This window comes from Giraffa tippelskirchi, chromosome 4 (assembly GCF_054371585.1).
Source record: "Giraffa tippelskirchi isolate mGirTip1 chromosome 4, T2T-mGirTip1v1.2.pri, whole genome shotgun sequence".
Lineage (NCBI taxonomy): Eukaryota > Metazoa > Chordata > Mammalia > Artiodactyla > Giraffidae > Giraffa > Giraffa tippelskirchi.
The window spans coordinates 59,024,904-59,040,406 of record NC_137278.1 but is presented as its reverse complement, the minus strand read 5'-3'; the positions used below and the strand labels follow the sequence as shown (position 1 = coordinate 59,040,406).

General features: G+C 41.7%; 1 pseudogene across 1 annotated transcript; it reads left to right on the top strand.

Annotated features, from left to right (window-relative positions):
* The first annotated feature begins 14,211 nt into the window (after positions 1 to 14,211).
* LOC145546371 (glyceraldehyde-3-phosphate dehydrogenase pseudogene) lies at positions 14,212 to 15,503 on the top strand (annotated as a pseudogene). Its single transcript, XR_014082800.1, has one exon. The product of XR_014082800.1 is annotated as a glyceraldehyde-3-phosphate dehydrogenase pseudogene (transcript).

Genomic DNA, 15,503 nt, shown 5'->3' with positions numbered 1-15,503 from the left:
TATCAGAGAAAGTTACAGATTCTAGAAAGTAGGACTGAAGGTCAGAGAGGACCAGAATAACTCAGCCAAGGGCATTCGGAAAGTGTTCCTTTCAAATGTGGTAGTTATGTGCTTTCTGTTAGGGCAGAGTCCTTGACTGATTTGTTCACTGCTATAGCAAGCACCTGGTAGGCTCATGGGAGATACTCGAGATACTCAAGAAATACCTCCAGGCTCTGGGCGGCCCAGGATGTGAGATGATTGTCAACACTGGGATCAGTAAATGACTGCCCAGCAGTGTTCAGCTAAAGTGGAACTCCCACCTCCATACTGAGTGAGCAGGAGTGAGATGCTTGCAGCACTCATCTTTTCTTTTCCTTTCTGGGGAGGCCAGTTGTCAGTGCTCAAGCTTACTGCAGGTTGGCAGCAAATCTTCCTTGCTCCAGCAAGATTCATTTTCTCTGACTCTGAAAACTATTGCATTTTGACAATAAAAATAATGACTAATATTTACTGAGTGCCTGCTGTAGATCAGGCTCTGAACTATGTGCTTTATATGTATTATCTCAAGTAGCACTTGCAATACTCTATGGAGTAGTGGAATGGGTGCTTTTTTGTTTGTTTAAGAGAAGTAAGCTTTTATTTTGTTGTTTCACAAATAAAGCTGGCTGAGTTGGTTGCTTTCTTGGTGATCATTCAAAGAAACCAAGTACAGGAAATTATATCATCATTTGAAAACAAAAATGAAATTTAAAATGATGAAGTTACTTTATTCAAGTTCTCACACCTAGAATGTGGTGTTAGGCATGTCTGAACCCAGACTCTCTGGAAATATAGTCCCCTTCTTGAAGCCCTTCATTGTACACATGAGCTTGGTCAATCTCTTGTTGAAATTTCTTGTATACTCATAGCAAGTTTAGCCCAAGAGATGTGACAAGAATGATGTGGACAGTTAGGAAGCCTTCAGGAGGCTCCTGTCAAGTTCTAGGAATTAGAATACAACTTTGGCTTTGGGGAGAAAAATAGTGGTGAATTTAACAAGAAATGCAAAGGAGCCTAGGTGCCAAGAGTCATAACTGCCTTGTAAGGTCTACATGTCTTTTGGGCTGAGTTCAGCTGTACAGGCCTACAAAGGGCATGGACTCACAGTCTGAGCTCCTTTTGTCAATTAGTGAATTATGCATTAGAACCAGTGATTCATAGCCTCTGGGGATTGACAGGGCCCCCAAAGATAATCCAATTTGACTCTTTGATTTCACAGGTGAGAAGCCTGAGGCTCAAAATGCAGAGCAAGGACTATGGAGGTAAGTTCTTTACCACTGGCGCCATCTGGGAAGAAGCCCCATGGCAGATTTAAGATGGCTACAAATTCTTTGACACTTGTTCTACTGTGAGTGAGAACTACATCCCTCCCCATGAATCTAGACAGTCTCTATGACTGCTTAGCTGATAGAAAGCTGCCTAAGTGACATTGTGCCAGTTTCTGGACCCAGGCCTTAAGAGACTAGCAGCTTCCACTTCTTGCTCTGTGAACATGGATTCTTCGAATACAAATGCCATGCTGTGAGGAAGCCTAAATAGCCCCATAGAGAAACATATAAAGAGGAAATGAGGTCCCTGAAGTCAACAGTCCTTGATGACGGTGAGCATTTTGTAGCTAATTTGGAAATGTAGCCTCTAGCTCGAGTCAAGTGTCTCCTGCTGAAAACTCATGGAGCAAGAACAGCCATTTCTGCATAGCCCTGCCCAAATGCCGATTTATAAGCAAATTAAGTGCTATTTTAAGGCACCGAGTTTTGGAATGGTTTGTTTGCTGTGCAGCAATAGATAATCCGAATAAGGTGTTCTGACCCTCAACCGGTGTTTATTTCACTCTAGTGCACTAATGCTTGGGGTCTCCCTTTGGGTCATGCAGCCCACTCACCAGTCTCAGTGGTCTGTGAAGCTGGAAAAACTGGTTTATTACCCTGTATGAGGACTGCTGAATGACTGCAGGTCTTCAGTAAAAGTCACCAAACCTAAGGATCATAAGAATCCCTGGGGTCTGGGGCTTAAGTATAGAGATTATTGAGGCTCATCCCAGTCATATATTGAATCATAATCCTTAAATTTGTGACATTTCTATTTTTTAAAGCTTCCCCAAGTGATTCTGATGATCAGTCAGCTTTGGGAACCACCAATTAAGATTTGTTGTTGTTCATTCACTAAGTTATGTCCAATTATTCGTGACCCCATGGCATGCCAGGCACCTCTGTCCTCCATTATCACCCAGAGTTTGCTCAAATTCATGTCCACTGAGTTGCTAATGCTATCTAACCATCGCATCTTCTACCACCCTCTTCTCCTTTTGCCTTCAAATTTCCCAGCTTTGGGATCTTTTCCAATGAGTCAGCTCTTTGCATCAGGTGGTCAGCATCAGTCCTTCCAATGAATATTTAGGACTGATTTCCTTTAGGATTGACTGGTTTGATCTCCTTGCAGTCCAAGGGACTCTCAAGAGTCTTCTCCAATACCAGCGTTCAAAAGCATCAATTATTTAGTGCTCAGCTTTCTTTATGGTCCAACTTTAACATCCATATATGACTACTGGAAAAACTGTAGTTTGACTATACAGATCTTTGTCAGCAAAGTGATGTCTCTGCTTATAATATGCTTTCTATGTTTGTTATTGCTTTCCTTCCAAGGGGACTTCCCTTGTGGCTCAGCTGGTAAAGTATCCACCTGCAATGAGGAAGATCTGGGTTCGATCCCTGGGTTGGGAAGATCCTCTGGAGAACGAAAAGGCTACCCACTCCAGCGTTCTGGTCTGGAGAATTCCATGGACTGTATAGTCCACGGGGTCTCAAAGAGTCACACAACTGAGCGACTTTCACTTCACTTCACTTCCTTTCAAGGAGCAGACTTCTTTTAATTGCATGGCTGCAGTCACCATCTGCAGTGATTTTGGAGCCCAAGATATAAAATTGTCACTGCTTCTGCTTTTTCGCCTTCTATTTGTCATGAAGTGATGGCACCAGATGCCATGGTCTTAGTTTTATGAATGTTTTAAGCCAGCCTTTTCATTCTCTTCTTTCACCCTCATCAAGAGGCTCTTTAGTTCTTCACTTTATACCATTAGAATGGTATCATCTGCATATCTGAGACTGTTGATATTTCTCCCTGCAGTCTTTATTCCAGCTTCATCCAGCCCAGGATTTTGCATGATGTACTCTACATATAAGTTAAATAGCAGGGTGACAATATACAGTCTTGACGTACTCCTTCCCCAATTTTGAACCTGTCAGTTGTTCTATATATGGTTCTAACTGTTGTTCTTTGACCCACATACAGGTTTCTCAGGAGACAGGTAAGGTGGTCTGGTATTCTCATCTCTTTAAGAATTTTCCACACTTTGTTGTGATTCTTAGAGTTAAAGGCTTTCACGTAGTCAATGAAGCAGACACAGACATTTTTCTTGAACCCCCTTGCTTTCTCTATGAGCCAAAGATGTTGGCAATTTGATCTCTGGTTCCTCTACCTTTTCAAAATCCATCTTGTATATCTGGAAATTCTGGATTCACATACTATTGAGGTCTGGCTTGAAGAATTTTGAGCATAACCTAACTAGGATGAGAAATGAACACAATTGTACAGTAGTTTGAAAATTCTTTGGCACTGCCCTTATTTGGGATTGAAGTGAAAACTGACCGTTTCCAATGCTATGGCCACTGCTGAGTTTTTCAAATTTGCTGGCATATTGAGTACAGCACTTTAACAGCATCATCTTTTAGGAGTTGAAATAGCTCAGCTGGAATTCCATCACATGCACTAGCTTTGTTTTAGTTATGCTTCTTAATGCCTACTTGATTTCACACTCCATTCACTAAATGAGTGACCACACCATCATGGTTATCTGGGTCACTAAGACTTTTTTTGTATAGTTCATCTGTGTATTCTTGCAACCTCTTCTTAATCTCTTCTGCTTCTGTTAGAGCCTTACAATTTCTATCCTTTATAGTGTCCATCCTTGCATGAAATGTTACCCTGATAGCTCCAATTTTCCTGAAGCGAGATCTCTGTCTTTACCATTCTATTGTTTTCCTCTACTTTGCATTGTTCATTGAAGAAGGCCTTATTTCTCCTTGCTATTCTCTGGATCTCTGCATTCAGTTGGATATATCTTTCACTTTCTCCCTCGCTTTTTACTTCTCTTCTTTCCTCAGCTATTTGTAAATCTTCCTCAGACAACCACTTTATCTTCTTGGATTTCTTTTTCTTTGGGATGGTTTTAGTCTCTGCCTCCTGTGCAATGTTAGAACCTCTGCCTATAGTTCTTCAGGCACTCTATATACCAGATCTAATTCCTTGAATCTGTTTGTCACTTCTACTGTATAATCATAAGGGATTTGATTTAGGGCAGACCTGCATGGCCTAGTGGTCTTCCCTACTTTCTTCAATTTAAGCCTGAATTTGGCAATAAGGAGCTGATGATATGAGCAATAGTCAGCTCCAGGTCTCACTTTTGCTGACTGTAGAGAGCTTCTCCATCTTTGTCTGCAAAGAATATAATCAGTCTGGTTTCTGTATTACCATATGATGATGATCGTGTATAGAGTCATCTCTTGTGTTGCTGGAAAAGGGTGTTTGCTATCACCAATGTCTTCTCTTGACAAAACTCTGTTAGCCTTTGCCCTGTTTCATTTTGTACTCAAGGCCAAACTTGCTTGTTACTCCAGGTATCTCTTAACTTCCTACTTTGGCATTCCAATCCCCTATGATGAAAAGGATATCTTTTTTTGTTGTTAGTTCTGGAGGGGCTTATAGGTCTTCATAGAACTGTTCAACTTCGGTTTCTTCAGCATCAGTGGTTGAGGCAGAGACTTGGATTACTGTGGTATTGAATGGTTTGCCTTGGAAACGAACCGATATTATTCAGTCGTTTCTTTGAGATTGCACCCAAGTACTGCATTTCAGACTCTCTTGTTGACTGTGAGAGCTACACCATTTCTTCTAAGGGATTCTTGCCGTAGTAAATATAATGGTCACCTGAATTAAATTCTCCCATTCCCGTCCATTTTAGTTTACTGATTCCTAAGATGTTGAGGTTCACTCTTATCATCTCCTGCTTGACCAGGTCCAATTTACCCTGCTTCATGGACCTAAGGTTTCAGATTTCTGTGCAATACTGTTCTTTAGCATTGGACTTCACTTTTGTCAGCTGACACATTCACAACTGTGTGTCATTTCCACTTTGGCCCAGTCACTTCATTCTTTGTGGAGCTGTTGGTAACTGCCCTCCAGTCTTCCCCAGTGGCATACTGGACACCTTCCATCCTGAGGGGCTCATCTTCTGGTGTCATATCTTTTTGCCTTTTCATACTGTTCATGGGATTCTCAGGGCAAGAATACAGGAGTGGTTGCCATTCCCTCCTTCAGTAGACCACATTTTGTCAGAACTCTCCACTATGACCCGTTGTTTTGGGTGGCCTTGCATGGCATGGCTCATAGCTTCATCGAGTTACACAAGCTCCTTTGCCATGACAATGCTGTGATCCATGAAGCAGAAAGTGAAAGTTACTTATTCTCATAAAAGTTAGGCCCAGAACTGGCATGGCATTATTTCTGCTACATTCTATTTGTTAGGCCCAGAACTGGCATGGCATTATTCTGCTACATTCTATTTGTTAATCAGTCATAGTACCAGTCCAGACTCAAAATTAGGAGTAGCAAAATCTACCTCTAGATAGGGTAATTGACAACGAACTTGCCATCACCTTTAAGGCTTCCCTGGTGGCTCAGAGGGTAAAGCGTCTGCCTGCAAGGCGGGAGACCTCAGTTCGATCCCTGGGTTGGGAAGATCCCCTGGAGAAGGAAATGGCAACCTACTCCAGTATTCTTGTCTGGAGAATCCCATGGACCGAGGAGCCTGGTAGGCTACAGCCCACGGGGTCGCAAAGAGCCGGACACGACTGAAAGACTTCACTTTCACTTTCATTTAAGCCATCATATTCCCCAATTTCCATTTCATATATCTCCCAAATCACTCAAGAAGATCCTATGAAGCAAAGTAAGTCTATTAGCATTTCCAAAATATGTCTGGTTCTTTCTCACCTCTCTGTCTAAAGCAAACCTATCCCTCTTCGTAAATTTTGCTCTCAGATACCTCTACCCTCTGGGGGATTCTAGACAGTCAGAATTGGCCATTGATCAGTGTCTCCTGTGAAGTTTCATGACAATACAGTCATCCATTGGTATTTGCCAGTGATTGGTTTCAGAACACCTCACAGATATCAAAATATTCAGATATATGTCCCTTATATAAAAAGGTATAGTATTTGCATATGATCATTGCATAGTCTCCTGTGTACTTTATCTCTAGATTGCTTATAATACCTAATACAATAAAAATGCTAAGTAAATGTTTGCTGGAATGTGCAGCAAATTCAAGTTTTGTTTTTTTGAAATTTCTGAATTTTTTTTTTTATAGTATTTTCAATCTGCAGTTGGTTGAATCCACAGACATAGAACCTGTGGATAGGGAATGCTGAGTGTACACTTACCTGTTACTTGATACTTTCCAGATCTGAATACTCATTTTATATGTAGTGTCTCATTGAATGGGCTTTCCTTGTGGCTCAGCTGGTAAAGAATCCACCTGCAATGTGGGAGATCTGGGTTCGACCCCTGGGTTGGGAAGATCCTTTGGAGAGGGAATGGCTACCCATTCCAGTATTCTGGCCTGGAGAATTCCATGGACTGTATATTCCATGGGGTCGCAAAGAGTCAGACATGATTGAGCAACTTTCACTTACTTCTCACTGAATGGGATTTATATGTCATGGCTTTCAGCATTGATCAGTGCTTAGTAAGTATTTTCTAACTTGAGTGCTGTATTGTGGGACCTTCTCTGGTGGCTCAGATGGTAAAGAATCCACCTGCCAATGCAAGAAACCTGGGTTCAATCCCTGGGTTGGGAAGATCCCCTGCAGAACAGCATGGCACCCCACTCCAGTATTCTTGCCTGGAGAGTTCCATGGACAGAGGAGCCTGGCGGGCTACAGACCATGAGGTCACAAAGAGTTGGACATGGCAGAGTGACTCACACACATTGTGGGAAGGGACTTGATATTTGTTAAACACAGAGCCAAGCACAATGCTTTGTTTATACGTATCATTTCATATATTCTTGATGGCCATTCTATAAAATGAGTATTTTTATTCCCCTCTAACAGACAAGGAAATCAGTACTTAATTCGTTTTATTTCACAACTGGTAAGTGGAAAAACCAGAACTGAATGTAAATCTGTTTGAGGCCAAGGTCTTTATCTTTCATTGGTATCATCCTGCCTACAACTTCCTTGAAATGAAGGTGTATGGAAAAATAGGGGAAAACTACGTAACTAGGGACTGAGGTTTCTAGAGTATTTGAACCATGAACTTACGGTGAGGGCGTACTCTAGTCAGCTTGTCTGCATGCAGACATTTACTAGTGCTCAGGACTAAAGCTAAACATTAACCCACTTGAGATCTGCTTTTTCTTTTTGTTTTCAAACTCCCATGACTGTCAGTGGACTTGGTCCTAGACCCTTTCCATTATTACTCCTTTTAAACAGCTTCTGGGCCTCGGGACAGCACTTTTGGAAACACTGGAGCACATCTGTAGTGATTAAACTTCACTAATATGTTTGGAAACACTGGAGCACATCTGTAGTGATTAAACTTCACTAATATGTTTGACTCCTAGTCTTCCTCAAGCCTCATGACTCCAGCATTGCTGGGGAGCCCCTATTTATGTCTCCATTTGAAGAATCTCAAGAGAGTGCTTGTGGCTCCTTCTCTCCAGCCTCAGAGGGGAGAAAAATTGCTGGGTAGGCATTTCCAGAGGGCTTCAAGGGGATCAAAGAGAGAAAAGCAAACACTGAGGGAAAACGTGCTGTTTATTCTTGGAACACAGTTACATTGACAGCTTTCTCCTCTCCAGTAATAGTTGTTTTCCTGAAAGGATTATGTATGAATTTGCTTCGTCCCAGAGGATTGAGATACCACTCAGCTTGTGACCTGCAACTTCTATCTCCCACACCCTCTCAATTAATGCTTTCAGTTTTCTCACTGGCTGTGCAAAATTTAAAGAGATTAAAATCAACCATGAGAGAAAGCGGGTTAACGCAGCTGCTGCAAATGCCCATGTCAGCAATCCAAGTCAGCAGCTTTAATTAACTCAACCATGGGGGTGGTGTCCCTGTGCCACAGATGAGAAGATCCCAGAGATTTTAGGGCTTCATCCCCAGGGAAGGAATAAGGAGGTTTAGGCTAAGTGAGGAGGGCTGCTAAGTGGAAATATCTTTCCACTTAGAGAGCAATTTTGGGTTTCTGAGCATACACATCCAGACTGGAGGTCAAGGAATTCCCCAAAAAGGAAAGAGAGAACGAGATTTCTGAGTGTGTTCATGAAATGTAAATGCTTGGATCCTGCTCTCCTACAGCACCCATCGCAAGGACTGCTGAAAGGCAGGAGGGGAAAGAGAGAGAGTAAAAACAAACAAATATTACAGGCTGTGGCCTTGAGAATCACAGGCCTCAGAAGTTACATGTAGACTTAGAAAATAAGCTTGGATATAGTAATGAATGTAGACAGGAGGGCCCTCCTTACATGCTCTGTATGGTACAAATCATCAGGGACCTACCCCTGACCTTGGGAAGAGCCTAATAATGACTGAGTTTAAATTTCCCTATGGAGGGAGTAAAGAGCTCAAAGCGAATTAAATTCACTTTAGAGAAATAAAAGAAGTGTGATGGCTCTTGCATCTTACTCATGTGGTAGCACCTACTAGGTGCTAGGCACTGTGCAAACTCTGGATACAAAGAGATGAACAGCACTTACTGCCTTCACAGGTGAGGAAACAAATTGCAGAGTTCACAGTGAAGACGTCACAGATGCCAGGGATCCAGGAGGGAGTGCTGCCTCTATTTGAGGGCAGGGAAGCCTTTCCAGAATTCCCCACCTTTTTCCTGAGTCTCAAAAGATGAGCTGGAATTCCTCAGTGGAGGATGGCGGTGGAGCAAAGGACATTTTTTACAAAGGTATAGAAGTGTGAAATAGCATGATATTTGGGAGATGGTAAAGAGGTTCACCTGGGTTTCCCAGGTGGTACTAGTGGTAAAGAACCTGCCTGCCAGTGTCGGAGACTCAGGGGGCATGGGTGCTACCCCTGGGTCAGGAAGATTCCCTGGAGGAGGGCATGGCAACCCACTCCAGTATTCTTGCCTGGAGAATCCCCATGGACAGAGGAGCCTGGTGGGCTACAATCCATGAGGTCACAAAGAGTCAGACACAACTGAAGCAACTGAGCCCGTGTGCAGCACAAAGAGGTTCATATAGCTGAAGCATTGCAGGTTGTTATAGGCTGCGTGGGGGCTGACCCTGAAAAGCTTTGAATTCCATGCTAAGAAGTCTAGACTTTATTCTGTAGGAGGTGGAAAACCCCCAGAGGATTTTAGTAACATGAACAGATGCATTTATCATGAATCAAAGCCAGTTAAGGAAGGTCACAAAGGAGGTATGACCACAAAGGTAGGAAGGAATCTAGGAGATGGGAAAGTGCAGAAGTGAAGGGAGGATAGTTTGTGAAGAAGAAAATGGCCAACGGTGGACAATACCGCAGAGACATACCAACAGGAGCTCAGGGACAACCAATGTATTTTGAAATTTGGAGGCTATTATTGACTTTAATGAGGGCAATTCCAATGGTATGTTGAGGCCAGAAAACAGGCAACAGTGAGCTGATGACTGAATGGAGTTTGAGAAAGTGATAGTAAATACACCCATTTGTTTGAGAAATTTGGAGGAGAAATAAAGATATGGAAAAATATACATATGTGGGTAATTTATTTATGTGTTTCAATTGATGAGGACTCAGGCATGTTCAAGATTTAGGAAGGAGGCATTGAGAGGATCAAAGATAAGAGAGGGAAGAAAGTATTAGAAAGAAAGGTCTGGAAAGCATGGGCTTAAAACATGAAGAAGATTCCACTGACCAACCAAACTTCCCATATGCCCAAGGGCATAGAGATTACACACTAATTTATAGGGTTCCAAGTATGGACCTTTTGTTGAAGCAAATGAATCTGTTTTTCATTTATTATCTCTTTTGTTTGGGCCATAATCTTAGACTCTTTTTGCAACCTAAAGTAGATCCCCAACTCCATTAGCTGTGTCCACACATAGGAGGCTGTTTGCTAGATGCAGACATCAATTTAGAAATGGAAATCACTCCAGTTTGGGCACTGGGGCAATGAACAGAGTGCCATCCATTTGGTTTGATTAGATTTGGCACACCTGTGCATAAGGACACCATGTTCCAGAACTTGCTACTATGAAATTAATGAATCAGAGAACTGATTAATGAATGCACTGTAGGGTTTTGAGGGTTTTGAGAAGTTTAGGGTCACCTCAACCATCTGTTCTGGTTAGTGCACACTCTTCAAAGAAATGAATAATTTGGTATGTTCTGTCATATGTTCTGTGTTTGCCTGTTTATCTTTCAGACCAAATCACTCAATTTATCAATCTCACACCTTTCACAGAGTTACAGGATACAAGTCTTTGAGGAATTTGGAAGAGTTGCAGACTGTCTTGTAAAGGAGTACTGAAATAGAGCTCAGAGTTTAGTTCAGTTATGTTATTATGTTGAGCTACTGTAATTAAAATTTTATACTTTATTTTAACTCTACTGTTTTTTATTCCTCTAAAAATGACTTTTAGTAGTTTGCTACATATGAAGTGCATTTTTTTTTAAACAGATTGTGGGAATAAAATTAAGTGTAGCAGAATGTCTCAAAATTGAAATGTCAATGACATGTCAATATAAGAAAGACATTTATGTTATAGACAACATTTAGGGTCATATATGTTGTGGATAGAGGTATAACTTGCACTTTCTTAAAGCACAACTACTAGAAATTTTACTAGGCATGCTTCCTGTTTCCATTGTCTCATTTCTGATAATTAAAACCTCGCAGTTGTACAGTGACTTCCTGTTCATTAGAAAGAGAGTGTTTTGTATGAAACCTTTATTAAAATTCTGTTCATGCTTATTTAGCCTGCTAGCTTTGATAAAAAAGTAAAGGTCTCAGCCAAAGGATGAGAATTTCCCCATGGAAAATAGAGGGAATAAAAGAGAAGCAAAATTTATACTCAGCTATATTTATAGTTTCACTGGTGAATATGTTTTGATTTAAAACCCATCAGTAATCAGAAGTAATATTGTATTGGGCAGCAGAAACTGGCTAGAGGAATATTTTGATTTCTACTCTGTTACCTCAAGCAAGATACGGTGCTTGAGCCCAGAGGACATAGATTTCTGCTCTTCAGACTGGACCCATGGGGAAATAATTCAATGAGAGGTAAGCTTCCACTTTGCAATAGAAAAAAGACATCCTTAGTGGATGCTTGTTCCCCATTAGTTCGTCTATTTTAAGTGCATAACATTTTAAGAAAGATGGAGGAAATAATTAGAACATTGGGAGGCCAGTTGGGGGGGTTGGCCCTTAGCTGTGTGGCTTAAGTTCTCTATGCTTTTCAGTTTTATGAAATTTTTTTGACTAGTGCATCCAGCATCCCCTTATATTTCTCTGTACAGGTAAAGCTTCACTTTCTGAAAATGAAGAAAAGACCAGGGACCATTAATCTGGTTATCTGTCTCTGGAAACTAGGGAGGGCATAACTGTCAATATTGACTTACTTGTTGATCAAAGGTGAAAAAGTTGATGAAAGGTCTGGCTGTGTTTGGTGCTGAATTCTTCAACCTTTGGTGTCTAAGAGGTATTAGCAACTAACACTATTAAGGTTGGTGATAAAGTAATTTCGGTTTCAGACCATGAATTTTAAATCATTATAACTAGGCTCAAACACATCTTTATTAAACAAAACAGGAACCATTACAATCACCACATTTTTGCCAATAAGAAATAAGTCTGTTTATTCCTGTAGCATAAAAATCCATACCTCAGGATTTGATGAACTCTTGGAAAGCATTTTCTGCATGCTGTTGGTTGTGGATGTGTCTTCCTTGCTAAAAGATATCAAGATGTTGAAGAACTGGTAGTTGGTTGGTGAGAGGTCAGGTGAATATACCGGATGAGGTAAAACGTTGTAGCCCAATGCATTCAACTTTTGAAGTGCTGGTTGTGTGACATGTGGTCGGGTGTTGTCATGAGAAGAATTGGGGCCATTCTGTTGACCCATGATGGCTGCAGGCATTGCAGTTTTCAGTGCATCTCATCAATTTGCTGAGCGTACTTCTCAGATGTAATGGTTTTGCTGGGATTCAGAAAGCTGTAGTGGATCAAACGGGCAGCAGACCACCAAACAGTGACCATGGCCTTTTTTGGGTGCAAGTTTGGCTGTGGGAAGTGCTCTGAAGCTTCTTTTCAGTCCAACCACTGAGCTGGTTGTCACCAGTTGTCATATAAAATCCCCTTTTCATCGCACGTCATAATCTGATGGAGAAATGGTTTGTTCTCATTGCATAGAATAAGAAAAGATGACACTTCAAAACAACGATTTTTTTGATTTTCAGCCAGCTCATAAGGTACCCACTTAACGAGCTTTTTCACCTTTCCAATTTGGTTCAAATGCTGAACAACCACAGAAGTGAAGACATTGAGTTCTTTGGCAACTTCTCGTAAGAGGATCAGCTTCAATAATCTTCTCAATTGGTCATTGTCAACTTCCAATGGCCAGCCACTATGCTCCATATCTTCAAGGCTCTTGTCTCCTTTGAAAACTTCTTGAACCATCACTGCAGTATATGTTTGTTAGCAGTTCCTGGGCCAAATGTATTATTGATATTGTGAGTTGTCTCTTCTTCTTTAAGATCCATTTTGAACTCAAGTAAGAAAATCTCTCAAATTTGCTTTTTTGTCTAACATCATTTCCCTAATCTAAAATAAATGTAAAATAAACAGCAAGTAATAAGTAGTAAGCAAGTAATAAGTCACTAGCAAAAATACATAAAATGAGAAATGCACATTAAAATGATGTATAATATAACCACATTTATTTAAGAATGTAACCCAATATCAAACAGCAAATTTCAACAATGCAAATCCACAATTATTTTTGTACCAACCTAAATATCTATCATATGACTAGCATCGTTTCAGTGGGAAGTTATGAGGTGAATTTAAATGTCACCTGGTTAATGACTATCCATGAGCCTTAACAGAAATTTTATTAGTTTTCCAGGGAATGTAAAGGTAAGAGTGAAAAGGTGGATTTTTAAAAAAAGAAGAAAAAAAGGAAGCAAGAAACAAAGAGAAAGAAATTGTCTTGCATCCTGTATTATTTTAAATAATATTTTAAACAATATTCAATATTAAGATTATTTAAACAATAATCTTACTTTTGTTAAGATTAATAAATATGAAAAGACTATAGGGTAGAACATTTAAAAAAATTCTCAGCTTCCTGATTTTCCTAATGTGACATCATTAATGGTGACACATTGATGTCTGTCTGCACATCCATTAGCCTCTCACAAGGTCATGAGGACGACAGGGGACGAGATGGTTGGATGGCATCACTGATGCAATGGACATGAGTTTGAGCAAGCTCCGGGAGATGGTGAAGAACAGGGAAGCCTGGAGTGCAGCAGTCCACGGGGTTGCAAAGAGTTGGACAGGACTGAGTGACTGAACAACAAAAGTTATGAGGCAATTTCTTTTGTCTTTCCTTTACATGTTTACATTACTGTCTTGCTCTGACTCTTAGAGATCATTTACTACTTCTGAAATTATAAGTGCTTGATGTATGAATGCCTCTTGTAAATAGCAGTGTCATAAGAGAAAGGACAAGAATTCTGGCTTCAATCATTTGTACTTTCTTAGGACAGAATAAGATTTCTTACTCTTCAGCATGTGTTGATGACCTCACCTGCTCAAGACTGAGATAAGTCCAGGGATTTTTGTTAGTTTGGTGTTATCTTAACATGCTTCAGTCAAGAGAGAGATTTTGACATTTTTCCTTTCTTAATGACTTCTGGTGATCATCCATTACTAAACAGAACACCTTACTGTTTGCCTCATCTATTAGGACCTAAGCTTTGTCTCTGCCTTCCCTACAGAAGTGCTTCTTAATCCTGACTGTACATTTTAATTACCTGCAGAGGTTAAAAAAATGGGCTTCATCCCTAGAGATTCTGATTCAATTGGTTTGGAGTCCAGCTTGCAATTTTAAAATATTCTCCAGCTCTCTGCTCCTGCCCATTCGACAGATAGCCACAACTTCTGTGCTGTGCCAGCTGCATCCCTGAGACAAGATGGTGAAGGTTGGAGTGAACGAAATCGGCCGCATCAGGCATCTGGTCACCAGGGCTGCTTTTAATTCTGGCAGAGTGGACATCGTCATCATCAATGACCCCTTCATTGACCTTCACTACATGGTCTACATGTTCCAGTATGATTCCATCCATGGCAAGTTTCACGGCACAGTCAAGGCGGAGAACGGGAAGTTCATCATCAATGGAAAGGCCATCACCATCTCCCAGGAGTGAGGTCCTGCCAACATCAAGTAGGGTGATGCTGGTGCTGAGTACGTGGTGGAGTCCACTGGGGTCTTCACCACCATGGAGAAGGCTGGGGCTCACTTGAAGGGTGGCGCCAAGAGGGTCATCATCTCTGTGCCTTCTGCCGATGCCCTCATGTTTGTGAGGGGCGTGAAGTAGGAGAAGTATAACAACACCCTCAAGATTGTCAGCAACGCCTTCTGCACCACCAACTGCTTGGTCCCCCGGCCAAGGTCATCCATGACCACTTCGGCATTGTGGAGGGACTCATGACCACCGTCCACACCATCACTGCCACCCAGAAGACTGTGGATGGCCCCCTGGGGAAGCTGTGGCCTGATGGCCAAAGGGCTGCCCAAAACATCATCCCTGCTTCTACTGGTGCTGCCAAGGCCATGCGCAAGGTCATCCCTGAGCTCAATGGGAAGCTCACTGGCATGGCCTTCCATGTCCCCACCTTTTATGTGTCTGTTGTGGATCTGACTTGCCACCTGGAAAAACCTGCCAAGTATGATGAGATCAATAAGGTGGTGAAGCAGGCATCAGAGGGCCCTCTCAAGGGCATTCTAGGCTACACCGAGGACCAGGTTGTCTCTTGCGACTTCAACAGTGACACTCACTCTTCTACCTTCGATGCTGGGGCTGGCATTGCCCTCAACGACCACTTTGTCAAGCTCATTTCCTGGTACGACAATGAATTCGGCTACAGCAACAGGGTGGTGGACCTCATGGTCCACATGGTCTCCAAGGAGTAAGGTCCCTGGACCTCCAGTCCCAGCAGGAGCACGAGAGGAAGAGAGAGTTCCTCAGCTGGCTGGGGAGTCCTTGCCCCACCTCGATCCTCCACCACACTAAGAATCTCCTGACCTCTACTCGGTTTCCATCCCCAAGGCCCTGAGGAAGGGGAGGGGCTTAGGCAGCCCTGCCTTGTTGTGTATCATCAATAAAAGTACCCTATACTCCCCCAAAATAAATAATAAA